Source organism: Ranitomeya imitator, chromosome 1 (assembly GCF_032444005.1).
Source record: "Ranitomeya imitator isolate aRanImi1 chromosome 1, aRanImi1.pri, whole genome shotgun sequence".
NCBI lineage: Eukaryota > Metazoa > Chordata > Amphibia > Anura > Dendrobatidae > Ranitomeya > Ranitomeya imitator.
In genome coordinates this window covers 707,882,391-707,898,595 of record NC_091282.1, presented here as the reverse complement: position 1 = coordinate 707,898,595, position 16,205 = coordinate 707,882,391, and the positions used below count along the sequence as shown (strand labels likewise).

General features: G+C 45.7%; 1 protein-coding gene across 1 annotated transcript in view; it reads right to left on the bottom strand.

Annotated features, from left to right (window-relative positions):
* NKX2-8 (NK2 homeobox 8) overlaps positions 1–16,205 on the bottom strand; it is a 31,778-nt gene that overhangs the window by 14,731 nt on the left and 842 nt on the right. The window lies entirely within an intron of this gene.

The window sequence follows — 16,205 nt, the reverse complement described above, 5'->3', positions numbered from 1 at the left end:
TTTTGTCTTTCTTTTCACCTAAACCTCTGGGTGGTTCAGGACACAGGTGTAGATATGGACATTCAAGGTCTGTCCTCTTGTGTGGATCATCTCACTGCAAGGGTACAAAACATTCAAGATTTTGTGGTTCAGAATCCGATGTTAGAGCCTAGAATTCCAATTCCTGATTTGTTTTCTTGGGATAGATCTAAGTTCCTGAATTTCAAAAATAATTGTAAACTGTTTCTAGCTTTGAACCCCGCTCCTCTGGTGACCCCGTTCAACAAGTAAAGATCATTATTTCTTTGTTGCGTGGTGATCCTCAAGACTGGGCATTTTCCCTTGCGCCAGGAGATCCTGCATTGTGTGATGTAGATGCGTTTTTTCTGGCGCTTGGATTGCTTTATGATGAACCAAATTCAGTGGATCAGGCAGAGAAAATCTTGCTGGCTTTGTGTCAGGGTCAGGATGAAGCGGAGGTGTACTGTCAGAAGTTTAGAAAGTGGTCTGTGCTTACTCAGTGGAATGAGTGTGCCCTGGCGGCAATTTTTAGAAAGGGTCTTTCTGAAGCCCTTAGGGATGTCATGGTGGGATTTCCCACGCCTGCTGGTCTGAATGAGTCTATGTCCTTGGCCATTCAGATCGATCGGCGCATGCGTGAGCGCAAAGCTGTGCACCATTTGGCGGTATTCTCTGAGCATAGGCCTGAGCCTATGCAGTGTGATAGGACTTTGACTAGAGCTAAACGGCAAGAACACAGACGTCGGAATGGGCTGTGTTTTTACTGTGGTGATTCCACTCATGCTATCTCCGATTGTCCTAAGCGCACTAAGCGGTTCGCTAGGTCTGCCACCATTAGTACGGTACAGTCTAAATTTCTTTTGTCTGTTACTCTGATTTGCTCTCTGTCGTCCTATTCTGTTATGGCATTTGTGGATTCAGGCGCTGCCCTGAATTTGATGGACTTGGAATTTGCCAGGCGCTGTGTTTTTTTCTTGGAGCCCTTGCAGTATCCTATTCCATTGAGAGGAATTGATGCTACGCCTTTGGCCAAGAATAAGCCTCAGTACTGGACTCAATTAACCATGTGCATGGCTCCTGCACATCAGGAGGATAGGGTTGAGCGAAACGGGTCGAAAATATTCAAAAGTCGCCGACTTTTGGCAAGGTCGGGTTTCATGAAACCCGACCCGACCCCTGTGTGGGGTCGGCCATGAAGTCGGCGATCTTTTGAATCTAGAATCGGAATTCCGATACCGATTCCCGATATGTTTAAGATATCGGGAATTGTATCGGAATTCAGATTTAAGTGTAAAATAAAGAATTAAAATAAAAAATATCGCAATACTTACCCTCTGACGCGCCCTGGTGCTAACCGGGAACCTTCCTTCCTTAGAATCAGCCTTCCAGGACCTTGCGGTGACGTCGCGGTGACGTCGCGGCTTGTGATTGGCCGCGCGGCCGCCCATGTGACCGCTCGCGCGACCAATCACAAGCCGCGACGTCACCGCGACGTCACCGAAGGTCCTGGAAGGGCTGATTCTTAGGAAGGAAGGCTGCCGGAAAGAAACAGGGTGCGTCCGAGGGTGAGTATATACCTAATAGGAATATACTCACCCTCGGACGCGCCCTGCTTCTTTCCGGCAGCCTTCCTTCCTAAGAATCAGCCCTTCCAGGACCTTCGGTGACGTCGCGGTGACGTCGCGGCTTGTGATTGGTCGCGCGAGCGGTCACATGGGCGGCCGCGCGGCCAATCACAAGCCGCGACGTCACCGCGACGTCACCGCAAGGTCCTGGAAGGCTGATTCTAAGGAAGGAAGGTTCCCGGTTAGCACCAGGGCGCGTCAGAGGGTAAGTATTGCGATATTTTTTATTTTAATTCTTTATTTTACACTAAAATATGGATCGCAGGGCCTGAAGGAGAGTTTCCGCTCCTTCAGACCCTGGGAACCATGGAAACCCAATGCACTGCATTGGGTTTCAGGTTTCGGCCGACCCCGACCCTGACTTTTTAATAGGATCGGCCGATTTCACTCGACCCGACTTTTGAAAAAGTCGGGTTTCGTGAAACCCGACCCGATCCTATAAAAGTAAAGGTCGCTCAACCCTACAGGAGGATATTCGCTTTTTGGTGTTGCATAATCTGCATGATGTGGTCGTTTTGGGGTTGCCATGGCTACAGGTCCATAATCCAGTATTGGATTGGAAATCTATGTCTGTGTCCGGCTGGGGTTGTCAGGGGGTACTGTTGTGAATTCTGTTTTCGGGCTCCCTCCTGTGATCATGAATGGTACTTCGGCTGGTTCTGTCCATGGACTTTCTCTGGTGCCTGTGGGTGTTTCTGAGTTTCCCTCCACAGGTGACGAGGCTAATTCGTTAGTGGGCTGCTCTATTTAACTCCTCTTGGATCTTTGCCCCATGCCAGCTGTCAATGTTGAAGCATTGGTCTAGTTCGCTCCTGGATCTTTCTGGTTACCTGTTTCCTCCAGCAGAAGCTAAGTTTCGCTTTGCTTTTTTCTTGTTTGCTATTTTTTCTGTCCAGCATGCTTATGTGAATTTTGCCTTGCTTGCTGGAAGCTCTGGGACGCAGAGGGGCGCCTCCGCTCCGTTAGTCGGTGTGGATGGTATTTTTCCCTGCACTCTCTGTGTGGCTTTTGTAGGGTTTTGTGCTGACTGCAAAGTGACCTTTCCTATCTTCTGTCTGTTTAGTAAGTCGGGCCTCTCTTTGCTAATCTATTTCATCTCTGTGTTTGTGATTTCATCTTACTCACAGTCAATATATGTGGGGGGCTGCCTTTACCTTTGGGGAATTTTCTCTGAGGCAAGATAGGCTTATTTTTCCTATCTCTAGGGCTAGCTAGTTCTGAGGCTGTGACGAGGCGCCTAGGTCATGATAGGAGCGCTCCACGGCTATTTCTAGTGTGCGTGATAGGATTAGGGATTGCGGTCAGCAGAGGTTCCACTTCCCAGAGCTTGTCCTGTGTTAATGTACTATCAGGTCTTTCCTGGTGCTCTAACTACCAGGTCCACTATTTGTCCTAACCACCAGAACATAACAGTACAGCTGGCCAAAAGTATTGATGCATCTCAATAGAGGGATAAGTGAAGCTCTGAGACCATTTTTTTTTCTTTGCAGCGTGTTCTGTCTCACTTTTCCCCTTTACCTCTGGCTGGTTCAGAACACAGGTGTAGACATGGACATTCAAGGTCTGTCCTCATGGATGGATAATCTCACTACAAGGGTACAAAACATTCAAGATTTTGTGGTTCAGAATCCTATGTCAGAGCCTAGGATTCCAATTCCTGATTTATTTTTTGGTGATAGATCTAAGTTCTTGAATTTCAAAAATAATTGTAAATTGTTTCTAGCTTTGAAACCTCGCTCCTCAGGTGATCCTGTTCAACAAGTAAGGATCATTATTTCTTTGTTACGTGGTGACCCTCAAGACTGGGCATTTTCCCTTGCGCCAGGAGATCCGGCATTGCGTGATGTGGATGCGTTTTTCCTGGCGCTCGGATTGCTTTATGACGAACCTAATTCAGTGGATCAGGCAGAGAAAATCTTGCTGGCTCTGTGTCAGGGTCAGGATGAAGCAGAGATATATTGTCAGAAGTTTAGAAAGTGGTCTGTGCTCACTCAGTGGAATGAATGTGCCCTGGCAGCAATCTTCAGAAAGGGTCTCTCTGAAGCCCTTAAAAATGTCATGGTGGGATTTCCCATGCCTGCTGGTCTGAATGAGTCTATGTCTTTGGCTATTCAGATCGATCGGCGCTTGCGTGAGCGTAAAACTGTGCACCATTTGGCGGTACTATCTGAGCATGGGCCTGAGCCTATGCAGTGTGATAGGACTTTGACCAGAGCTGAACGGCAGGAACACAGACGTCGGAATGGGCTGTGTTTTTACTGTGGTGATTCCACTCATGCTATCTCCGATTGTCCTAAGCGCACTAGGCGGTTCGCTAGGTCTGCCACCATTGGTACGGTACAGTCAAAATTTCTATTGTCCGTTACTCTGATTTGTTCTTTGTCTTCCTACTCTGTTATGGCATTTGTGGATTCAGGCGCCGCCCTGAATTTGATGGTCTTGGAGTATGCTAGGTGCTGTGGTTTTTTCTTGGAGCCCGTGCAGCATCCTATTCCATTGAGAGGCATTGATGCTACGCCTTTGGCCAAGAATAAGCCTCAGTACTGGACCCAATTGACCATGTGCATGGCTCCTGCACATCAGGAGGATATCCGCTTTTTGGTGTTACATAATCTGCATGATGTGGTCGTTTTAGGGTTACCATGGCTACAGGTCCATAATCCAGTATTGGACTGGAAATCTATGTCTGTGTCCAGCTGGGGTTGCCAGGGGGTACATGGTGATGTTCCATTTTGGTCAATTTCGTCTTCTACTCCTTCTGAAGTTCCGGAGTTTTTGTCGGATTATCAGGATGTATTTGATGAGCCCAAAGCCAGTGCCCTACCTCCTCATAGGGATTGCGATTGTGCAATTAATTTGATTCCAGGTAGTAAGTTTCCTAAGGGCCGATTGTTCAATTTATCTGTGCCAGAACACGCCGCTATGCGGAGTTATATAAAGGGATCCTTGGAGAAAGGCCATATTCGCCCATCGTCATCACCGTTGGGAGCAGGGTTCTTTTTTTGTGGCCAAGAAGGATGGCTCTTTGAGACCTTGTATTGATTACCGCCTTCTTAATAAGATCACAGTCAAATTTCAGTACCCTTTGCCGCTGCTGTCTGATTTGTTTGCTCGGATTAAGGGGGCTAGTTGGTTCACCAAGATAGATCTTCGAGGGGCGTATAATCTTGTGCGAATTAAACAGGGCGATGAATGGAAAACAGCATTTAATATGCCCGAGGGCCATTTTGAGTACCTTGTTATGCCATTCAGGCTTTCTAATGCTCCATCTGTGTTTCAGTCCTTTATGCATGACATCTTCCGAGAGTACCTGGATAGATTCATGATTGTATATTTGGATGATATTTTGGTCTTTTCGGATGATTGGGAGTCTCATGTGAAGCAGGTCAGAATGGTGTTCCAGGTCCTTCGTGCGAATTTCTTGTTTGTGAAGGGGTTGAAATGTCTCTTTGGGGTTCAGAAGGTTTCATTTTTGGGTTTCATTTTTTCCCCTTCTACTATCGAGATGGACCCTGTTAAAGTTCAGGCCATTTATGATTGGACTCAGCCGACATCTGTGAAGAGCCTGCAGAAGTTCCTGGGCTTTGCTAATTTTTACCATCGCTTCATCGCTAATTTTTCTAGTGTTGCTAAACCGTTGACTGATTTGACCAAGAAAGGTGCTGATGTGGTCAATTGGTCCTCTGCGGCTGTAGAGGCTTTTCAGGAGTTGAAGCGTCGTTTTTCTTCTGCCCCTGTGTTGTGCCAGCCAGATGTTTCGCTCCCGTTTCAGGTCGAGGTTGATGCTTCTGAGATTGGAGCAGGGGCTGTTTTGTCGCAAAGAAGTTCTGATGGCTCGGTGATGAAACCATGTGCCATCTTTTCTAGAAAATTCTCGCCTGCTGAGCGCAATTATGATGTTGGCAATCGAGAGTTGTTGGCCATGAAGTGGGCATTCGAGGAGTGGCGACAATGGTTTGAAGGAGCCAAGCATCGCGTGGTGGTCTTGACTGATCACAAGAATTTGACTTTTCTCGAGTCTGCCAAACGGTTAAATCCTAGACAGGCTCGATGGTCGCGGTTTTTCTCCCGTTTTGATTTTGTGGTTTCGTACCTTCCGGGCTCTAAGAATGTGAAGGCTGATGCCCTGTCAAGGAGTTTTGTGCCTGACTCTCCGGGTGTTCCTGAGTCGGCGGGTATTCTCAAAGAGGGGGTAATTTTGTCTGCCATATCCCCTGATTTGAGGCGCATGCTGCAGAAGTTTCAGGCTGATAGACCTGACCGTTGTCCAGCGGATAAACTGTTTGTCCCTGATAGATGGACTAGTAGAGTTATCTCTGAGGTTCATTGTTCGGTGTTGGTGGGTCATCCTGGAATCTTTGGTACCAGAGATTTGGTGGCTAGATCCTTTTGGTGGCCTTCTTTGTCACGGGATGTGCGTTCTTTTGTGCAGTCCTGTGGGACTTGTGCTCGGGCTAAGCCCTGCTGTTCTCGTGCCAGTGGGTTGCTTTTGCCCTTGCCGGTCCCGAAGAGGCCCTGCACGCATATTTCCATGGATTTTATTTCAGATCTCCCTGTCTCTCAGAGGATGTCGGTCATTTGGGTGGTTTGTGATCGCTTCTCTAAGATGGTCCATTTGGTACCCTTGTCTAAATTGCCTTCCTCCTCTGATTTGGTGCCATTGTTTTTCCAGCATGTGGTTCGTTTGCATGGCATTCCGGAGAACATCGTCTCGGACAGAGGTTCCCAGTTTGTTTCGAGGTTTTGGCGGTCCTTTTGTGCTAAGATGGGCATTGATTTGTCTTTTTCTTCGGCTTTCCATCCTCAGACAAATGGCCAAACCGAACAAACTAATCAGACTTTGGAAACATATCTGAGATGCTTTGCTTCTGCTGATCAGGATGATTGGGTGTCCTTCTTGCCTTTGGCTGAGTTCGCCCTTAATAATCGGGCCAGCTCGGCTACTTTGGTTTCGCCTTTTTTCTGTAATTCTGGTTTCCATCCTCGTTTCTCTTCAGGGCAGGTTGTGCCTTCGGACTGTCCTGGTGTGGATACTGTGGTGGACAGGTTGCAGCAGATTTGGACTCATGTGGTGGACAATTTGACATTGTCCCAGGAGAAGGCTCAACGTTTCGCTAACCGCCGGCGCTGTGTTGGTCCCCGACTTCGTGTTGGGGATTTGGTTTGGTTGTCATCTCGTCATGTTCCTATGAAGGTTTCCTCTCCTAAGTTTAAGCCTCGTTTCATTGGTCCGTATAAGATTTCTGAAGTTCTCAATCCTGTGTCATTTCGTTTGGCCCTTCCAGCTTCTTTTGCCATCCATAATGTGTTCCATAGGTCGTTATTGCAGAGATACATGGCGCCTATGGTTCCCTCCGTTGATCCTCCTGCCCAGGTGTTGGTCGAGGGGGAGTTGGAATATGTGGTGGAGAAGATTTTGGATTCTCGTATTTCGAGACGGAAACTCCAGTACCTGGTCAAGTGGAAGGGTTATGGTCAGGAAGATAATTCCTGGGTTTTTGCCTCTGATGTTCATGCTGCCGATCTAGTTCGTGCCTTTCATTTGGCTGGTCCTGATCGGCCTGGGGGCTCTGGTGAGGGTTCGGCGACCCCTCCTCAAGGGGGGGTGGGTACTGTTGTGAATTCTGTTATCGAACTCCCTTCTGTGGTCATGAATGGTACTTCGGCGAGTTCTGTCCATGGACTCCCTCTGGTGGCTGTGAATGGAGCTGCTGCTTCTGAGGTTCCTTCCACAGGTGACGTAGTTTATTCTTTGGCTGGCTGTTCTATTTAACCCCACTCAGATCGTTACTCCATGCCAGCTGTCAATGTTCTTGTACTGGTTCAGTTTGCTCTTGGATCTTTCTGGTGACCTGTCTACTCCAGCAGAAGCTAAGTCCCTGCTAGTTATTTATTTGTTCATTGTTTCCTTGTCCAGCTGGCTATCATGATCTTCCCTGCTAGCTGGAAGCTCTGGGATGCAGAGTGGCACCTCCGCACCGTGAGTCGGTGCGGAGGTCTTTTTGCACACTCTGCGTGGTTTTTTTGTAGGGTTTTGTGCTGACAGCAAAGATACCTTTCCTATCCTCAGTCTGCTTAGTAAGTCTGGCCTCCCTTTGCTAAAACCTGTTTCATTTCTGTGTTTGTGACTTCATCTTAAGTCACAGTCAATATATATGGGGGGCTGCCTTTTCCTTTGGGGAATTTCTCTGAGGCAAGGTAGGCTTTATTTTCTATCTTTAGGGCTAGTTAGCTCTTAGGCTGTGAAGAGGTGTCTAGGTCGTGTTAGGTATGCTCCACGGCCATTTCTAGTTGTGTGATAGGATTAGGGGTTGCGGTCAGTAGAGCTCCCACTTCCCAGAGCTTGTCCTGTGTGAGTTTAACCATCAGGTCGTTCCGGGTGCTCCTAACCACCAGGTCCATAACAATTGACCTGGTCTCTAATCTGAGCTGCTGCTAACCTGCGATTTCTGAGGCTGGTGACTCGGATAAACTTATCCTCAGAAGCAGAGATGACACTTGGTCTTCCTTTCCTGGGGCGGTCCTCATGTGAGCCAGTTTCTTTGTAGCACTTGATGGGTTTTGCCACTGCACTTGGGGACACTTTCAAAGTTTTCCCAATTTTTCGGACTGACTGACCTTCATTTCTTAAAGTAATGATGGCCACTCATTTTTCTTTACTTAGCTGCTTTTTTCTTGCCATAATACAATTTCTAACAGTCTATTCAGTAGGACTATCAGCTGTGTATCCACCAGACTTCTGCTCAACACAACTGATGGTCCGAACCCCATTTATAAGGCAAGAAATCCCACTAACTAAACCTGACAGGGCACACCTGTGAAGTGTAAACCATTTCCGGTGACTACCTCTTGAAGCTCATCAAGAGAATGCCAAGAGTGTGCAAAGCAGTCATCAAAACAAAAGGTGGCTACTTTTAAGAACCTAGAATGTGAGACATTCAGTTGTTTCACACTTTTTTGTTAAGTATATAATTCCACATGTGTTAATTAATAGTTTTGATGCCTTCAGTGTGAATTAATATTTTTCATAGTCATGAAAATACAGTAAAATCTTTAAATGAGAACGTGTGTCCAAACTTTTGGTCTGTACTATATATATATATATATATATATATATATATATATACATATATACAGGGTGGTACATTTATATGGGTACACCTAAATAAAATGGGAATGCTTGGTGATATCAAGTTCCTTTTTGTGGCACTTTAGTATATGGGAGCGGGAAAACTTTTCAAGGTGGGTGGTGACCATGGCGGCCATATTGAAGTCGGCCATTTTGGATAGAAGTTTATTTTTTCCAATGGGAAGAGGGTCACGTGACACATAATATTAAATAACAATCTTTATTTTTATATAGCGCTAACATATTCCGCAGCGCTTTACAGTTTGCACACATTATCATCACTGTCCCCGATGGGGCTCACAATCTAAAATCCCTCTCAGTATGTCTTTTTGAATGTGGGGGGAAACCGGAGTACCCAGAGGAAACCCACGCAAACACGGAGAGAACATACAAACTCTTTGCAGATGTTGTCCTTGGTGGGGTTTAAACCCAGGACTCCAGCGCTGCAAGGCTGCTGTGCTATCCACTGCGCCACCGTGCTGCCCCGTGCTAACACATCAAACTTATTGAGAATTTCACAAGAAACACAATGGTGTGCTTGGTTTTAAAGTAACTTTATTTTTTCATAACTTATTTACAAGTTTATGACCACTTAGAAAATGTGTTCAAAGTGCTGCCCATTGTGTTGGATTGTCAATGCAACCCTTTTCTCCCAATCTTGATACACTGATAGCAACACTGCAGAAGAAATGCTAGCACAGGCTTCCAGTATCCGTTGTTTCAGATGCTGCACATCTCGCAACTTCACAGCATAGACAAATGCCTTCAGATGACCCCATGCATAAAAGTCTAAGGGGGTCAGATCGGGAGATCTGAACACAGGCATGGAATAAGACTGCACGGGGCGTGTGTTTTTGAACCATAAGGAACTTTCTGAAAAAAAAAGTTGTGCTCGTTGCACCATGGAAAAAATAATGATAAATATACAGGACTGTTCCGTGTTCCTCCGGGCAAAGGAGCCCTGAAACACCCCCAGAGTCAGGGGTAATGTGGCCGGTATGGCCAGGAGTGAATGTTGTTTTCTTTATTAATGTTTTTGTTGGGCCTGTTGGGCCTTTCCTACTGGATAGCAGGACTCTGCCCTTGGACTGAGGTACGGACCGTGTGTGGCTGCGGCAACAGACTCTTTTTAGACAGGCAGTACACACATCATTAAAGGGCAATGCTATGCTAAAAGTCCTTCCTCCAAGGACTGTTGACCTAAGGAAAGGGTCACCTAATTTTAAAATATGTTTGATACCGGTGGACAAAACCTCCATTTGAGAGACTATGGGGGTTACCTGAAGGACTGTGTGTCAGGCACCCCTCAAGAGAGAAATGACTCTCATGCATCATCAAAAGAGACTTTGCTCATATTGAGCAGTATATTTCTACCCCAATTGCCTCCCTGCGTGGAGTATACTTTGTAAATAATAAAGCTTTACGAGTGAATGGTTGAGGAGAACCATTGTTAAAGGGAGGAGGAATGGAAGGGGTGTATCGGGACTGTGTGATGCTCCTCCCCCTTCCTTAATATATTGCCTTGTATGTATTATTGTATATTTATTGTTGCATCTAGCTATTTGTACATAATTAATAGAGAAAGTACAGTGCCTCCTTTATTACACTAGATAGGGGTACATTAGTGAATATAGTTATTTAGGAGGAGTCAACCTTGAATAAGATAGAGGGTTTTTCCTGTTTGGATCAGTAGGGCCTTAGAACCTGTACAGTGTGATTGCCTCCACAACGTTCAACGCAAGAAGCCCAGCAGTCCAGGGCCAGTGGGCCAGAAGGGCAGGAGTGACAGCAGCAGTGGGAATAGGAGCTGTAGCCAAAGCCACAGCAGTACAGGGATGCAGGTCGCTTATCATGTGGCAGCCTGCTTTATGGGCAGATGCCCTATTGTCTGGGGCGAAGCGAACTAGGGAATTCCTGAATGTAGTAAGGCTGAACAGGGAGGATGCTGCGGTTCCAGATGGAACGATATGACCCGGGCACCCACTGAAAGGCATAGGGAAGAGTACAGGGAAAGAGAAGGTTGTGAATTGCATGGAATGCTACATTGATGCTGTATCTGAGATGGACGTGCTGCGAACAAAAAGAAGTAAAGTTATTTGTTTACAGTTGAATTTGGACTGTGTCTCTGTGTGTAATCGTACCCTGAAGGTGCAGAGAGCAGAGAGACAAGTACATTGACAAAAGAACATATGTGACTGGAGACCAGGGTGCGCAAGAGCCATTAGTCTCAGCCATGACTACGGCCCTGGGACTCCCTCACGCTGTCATGAAATTTTACTGTACCCTGCACAGATTTAAGACCCACTGTGCCAGAAATAGCAAAGCAGCCCCAAAAGATAACTAAGCTTCCTCCTTGTTTTACAGTAGGTACAATGTATTTTTCTTTATATGCTTCATTTTTGTGCCTGTGAACACAGAGCTTATGTGACTTGCCAAAAAGCTCTAGTCTAGTCTGGACAAAGGACTTTCTCTCAGAAGCTTTGTGGCTTATCAATATGCATTTTGGCAAATTCCAGTCTCGCTTTTTAATGATTTGCTTTCAACAGTGATTCAAAGTCCACTTTTGCCAAGACAGTGATGTCGCTCAAAAGTACAACTTGTTTCACAAAAAATAAGCCCTCACATGGCCATATATATACGGAAAAATAAAAAAGTTATGGCTCTGGGAAGGAGAGAAGCGAAAAACGAACACAGAAAAACGGAAAATCCCAAGGTCATGAAGGGGTTAAGGGCACAAAAATTAAGTTTGAAAATTGAAACATTTTTGCCAAATTTCCATTTTTTTCATAAACGCAAGTCATATCAAAGAAATTTTACCATATTGTACCATGAAGTACAACATATCACGAAAAAACGGACTCAGAATCACCGGGATATGTTGAAGCGTTCCAGAGTTATTACCTCATAAAGTGACAGTGGTCAGAATTGTAACAATTGGCTTGGTCATTAAGTACAAAATTGGCTAGGTCACTAAGGAAGTAATGGAATTGTGAGAAAAGTGACAACAAAGATTCTCCAGGGAAACAAAGGGTTAGAAGGTTTAAAATGTAATCAATCCTTCACCCAATGGCAGACAGCATAGGAGAGTCTCTGTACGGCAGAGACAGACTGCCGTATTTCTTGTATTTCTCATGAGAGAATCACATTGCACTGCATGGACTGGCTGTCACCTGTCCAGACCCGAGCAAGACAGCGTGATGGATTACTGTGCAGCTGTCAAGCTCAGGTCAGGAGAGCCAACAGCCAGTACGAGGTTTACGATGCGATTCTCACTCAAGAAATACAGCAGTCTGTCTCTGCCTTAGGCCTGTCCCACATGTCCAGATAATTCCGGTATCGGAAAAATCGGTACCGGAGTTATCCGTGTCCGTGTGTCCCTGTGCTCACATGGCACATCAATGTGCCACACGTGCGGTAGCCGTGTGCCGCCCGTGTGCCGACTGGGTACCACACGCACCGTGCAGGAGACAGCGCTAGAGTTAAGCGCTGTCCCCTGCTTTGGGTGCTGAATACAGAATTCATTTCTTCTCTCCAGCAGCGTTCGCTGGAGCGAAGGAATGAAAAATCATTTTTTAAATTTTTTTGTTGTGAAAATTAAGTTCCCGGTAATCTCCCCCCTCCCTCCTCCTGTGCGCCCGCCTGCTGGCATTAAAATACTTACCCGGCTCCCTCGATGCTTCCTCCAGCGTCGCAGCTCTTCCTGTATGAGCGGTCACGTGGTGCCGCTTATTACAGTGATGAATATGTGTCTAGGCCTACCTGAAAAGTATCTGTGTATGATTCAAAATGTGATAAATTTCACTAAGTGATCATTGCTTTAGATTGTTTTTATTTTTAACCTGAAACCTCTATGCTCTAAATTAGCTGAGGCCAAATAGTGTGTCAGAACCAAGGCACATTGAGGGATCTACTGGATCAGTCTAACATTTGAAGCCTGAATACACATTAGACTAATGTTGGCCGAACCCACCAATATCGGCAGGTTCAGCCTATAGTCTAATGTGAATGGAGGCACCCATCAGATGATTGTCCGGTGTGAAAAGAATCCGGGATGTCAGAGTTAGGGCTGCCTTTTTGTTTTCCCTGTTATAAACCGCTGCCAGAAATGTCTGACACCGGCCCTCTTAGGCTGCCGTCACACTATCAGTATTTGGTCAGTATTTTACATCAGTATTTGTAAGGCCGGGGTCACACCAAGTGTAGTAAAATATGGTCTGTTTTTTACGTGCGCAATACGCAGAAATCGTCCCTAAACAGTGTTCCGTATGCAATCCGTTGCTAAGGTGGGGCTGCGTATTTTGCGCAAATAAACCAGCGTATGTAATCCGCATGACATCCGTATTGCGTTTTTTTTACGCAACCTTACAAAATGGAAATGTAACGGTTTCCCGGCCTGCAATTCATTTAAATAATCATCAGCGACACTATTTAAGTCCTCTACAACAGGTGTAACCTCCCATCTGGCCATTTTGCTGCTGTGCTTCTATTGTAGTGTTGGTGGTACTTTGCCAACATGTGTGACCTCCTGCATTTCATACCAACTTAGCGGGTGTTATTTCACTGGGTGTTGTCACGTCGCTTTGGCCAGCCATACTCCGTGATAGTAGATCCGCGAAGGAGGAGAAGATAGTGGGTGTGTAAGGAGGTGAAACACCTGAAGAGTCTAGGGGCGGTTACCTTCTCGGCTCTGTGCCTGGAACCATTGAGCTGTGCTGCAGTTTCCCCAGGGGGCAGACTTAGAGACTGGGACAGGAAGGAAGCGGGCAGAGAGAGGGAAAGGCACGGGCACAAGGGAGATAGCAGCGTGAGCAGCGGTCAGAGCAGGGTGCAGCTGCGCTCCGCGAGAGAGAGAGCTCCCGGTCTGAGGACAAATACAGGGAGACTGCCCAGAAAGACTGCATCTTGTGAGTACTTGAAAGTGGACTCTGCTGTGACTGGAGAGGGGCGCTTTGAGACCCGTGTAGAGACATTGGCCCGTGCAGAGACTTCTACCCCCTGGTCCCCGTGGTATCAGTACAGAGACTGTGATTCCTGGTACAGAGACTTAACAGTGCAGAGCCCCTGATTCCTGGTACAGAGACTTAACAGTACAGAGCCCCTGATTCCTGGCTGTGCTGTAAAAGCTAAAGACTCAGAGCCTGTGCATACCACATTAACTCCCAAAACCCCAGGCAGCAGGCTCCTAGAGACTACTCAGCCCACGGACAACAGAGGGACGACAAGTGCTGCTGTTTCTCGGCGCCTACATTGGAGAAGACGACCCTTCAAGCAAGTCCTCATCAGACTGATAAGATTTCTTTTCTCAAGAAATCTTGCTTACTCCTGTTACATTGTTTGACTCCCATATTTTTGCACTGTTTTATTGCTAGTTATATTCCATTGCTTCCTCCCAGCGAGGAGAACCTGATTCCTGTTATTAAACCCCTCAACTGTTGGTCTGTCTGTTCCGTGGTGACATACTCAGTACCTGCATACTATTACAGGTGCATCCACTTTTACAGCAACGCCTCACTAAAGGCCATTTCCACAGGCTCTATACATCACTGCGGACACATCCCTCCAAATTCTACCATTACTGTCGCATGACCATACCCACCTTTGACATCTTGTTGGAGACAGTATGACCAGGCATTACCTACCAGGATACCAGGATGCGTAAAGCTATATCTGCAGAGGAGCATCTTCTACTTACCTTACGGTATGTATTCACCATCCTCACATACTGTATGTTGTTGATGTGTTTTAAAAATCCCTTTTTTCCATGTTTCATACAACTTTAGTTGTTGTTACACAAAATAGATTGGTAAAGTCTAGCAAAATAACAGTAAAACAATATTTGGAAAGCCAAATTTATGTAGTCAGTGTATATTTTTAAAGGTACACTGTTAAGCACCCTTAGAAAATACAAACATTACTAATTGCTTACCATATGATTTCACACAATCATTAGTACATTGCTAATTAGAGATTTTTTCATTGTTCTTTCAGGTTCCTGCCAACTGGCTTGTCTTATGCCGAACTCCATCTGGAGTTTCTTATTGGGAGGTCCACTATTTCCGGCATAATGCGGGCTACGTGTATGGAAATTTGGTCCAGACTACAACAACTTGTGATGCCAGAGCCCAAAATGGAGGATTGGCTTAAAATATCCTGTGGATTTAAGGACAATTGCGATTTTCCCCACTGTATTGGAGCCCTTGATGGGAAACATATCAGGGTGCGTAAGCCGCCGAACTCGGGCTCCCAATTCTACAATTATAAGCAGTTTTTCTCTGTAGTTCTGTTAGCTGTAGTTGACAGTCACTATAGGTTTATAATTGTAGATATTGGGGCCTATGGTCAAACTGGAGACTCTAGAGACTTCAATTCGTCCATTATGGGTCAGCAGCTGCGTGAAAACCAGTTGGACCTACCACCACAACAACTCCCAGGCTCCAATGCTGAAGCAGTGCCATATGTACTTGTGGCAGATGAGGCCTTCCAGTTGACAAGGCATGTCATGAGGCCTTATCCCAGGCGCAACCTGGACCACCGGCGCCGGGTGTTTAATTTGAGGCTTTCACGGGTGCGGTGACTGGTGGAGTGCGCCTTTAGAATTCTGTGTGCCAAATGGCGGGTCCTACATCCTACAGTCTGCCATTCAGCTGAGTGAGACTAATGTTAATGAAGTAATCAAAGCTTGTGTTGTTTTACACAACTTCACAAGAATTCATGAGTGCTCCTCAGCTGATAGTGTTGAAGGCATGTTGAGCAATGTTCCTAGGCCTACACCACATGGCCCTCCTCCGCGACGTCCCCTTTCTGGATTAAAAGTGTGTGATATTTTTACAAATTATTTTGTTTCTCCTGAGGGAGCTACTCCCTGGCAAGATAATGCTGTTTCTATGTTGTAATGTGTTTCTGGTTGTATATGTTTCTTAATGTTAAATTTTCCTTACAAAGTAACAGTGTGTGTTTTTTTGTTCATTTTCTGTTGTTTATGAACATAGTAATCGACTTTGATTTAATGATTGTCCAAACAAAAAAAATTTGGCTTTGTAATATAATTTTTACTTATCGAAAAACCTTTTTTTGTTTGCAAAATAACATATTTGTTTCATATGTTTTTTTTGGCCAATGAAACTTGCCAAATTTTTTTAATAAAAAATAATTAACAAACATGTGCAAACAATGCACAAGAACTATATTTTTCTGAAAAGCAAGCAAATTTGGGAAAAAAAAATCACAGATTTCGATAAGTTGGTGGAGGTGAAGGCGGCAGCTGGGTGTCTTGGTCAGGTGGCCTTTGTTGGTCCAATTGTCCTTCGCCCTGTGTGGCTGATGTGTGGGGCTTCTCAAAATAGTGGCCTTGCTCAGATTGCCCATATGGGTATTGAGTTTGGGCCTCATGATGGTGAAAATAGGGCTGTGATTCATACCCTCCCCCAATATGGCCAAGTCGTCCAAACCCA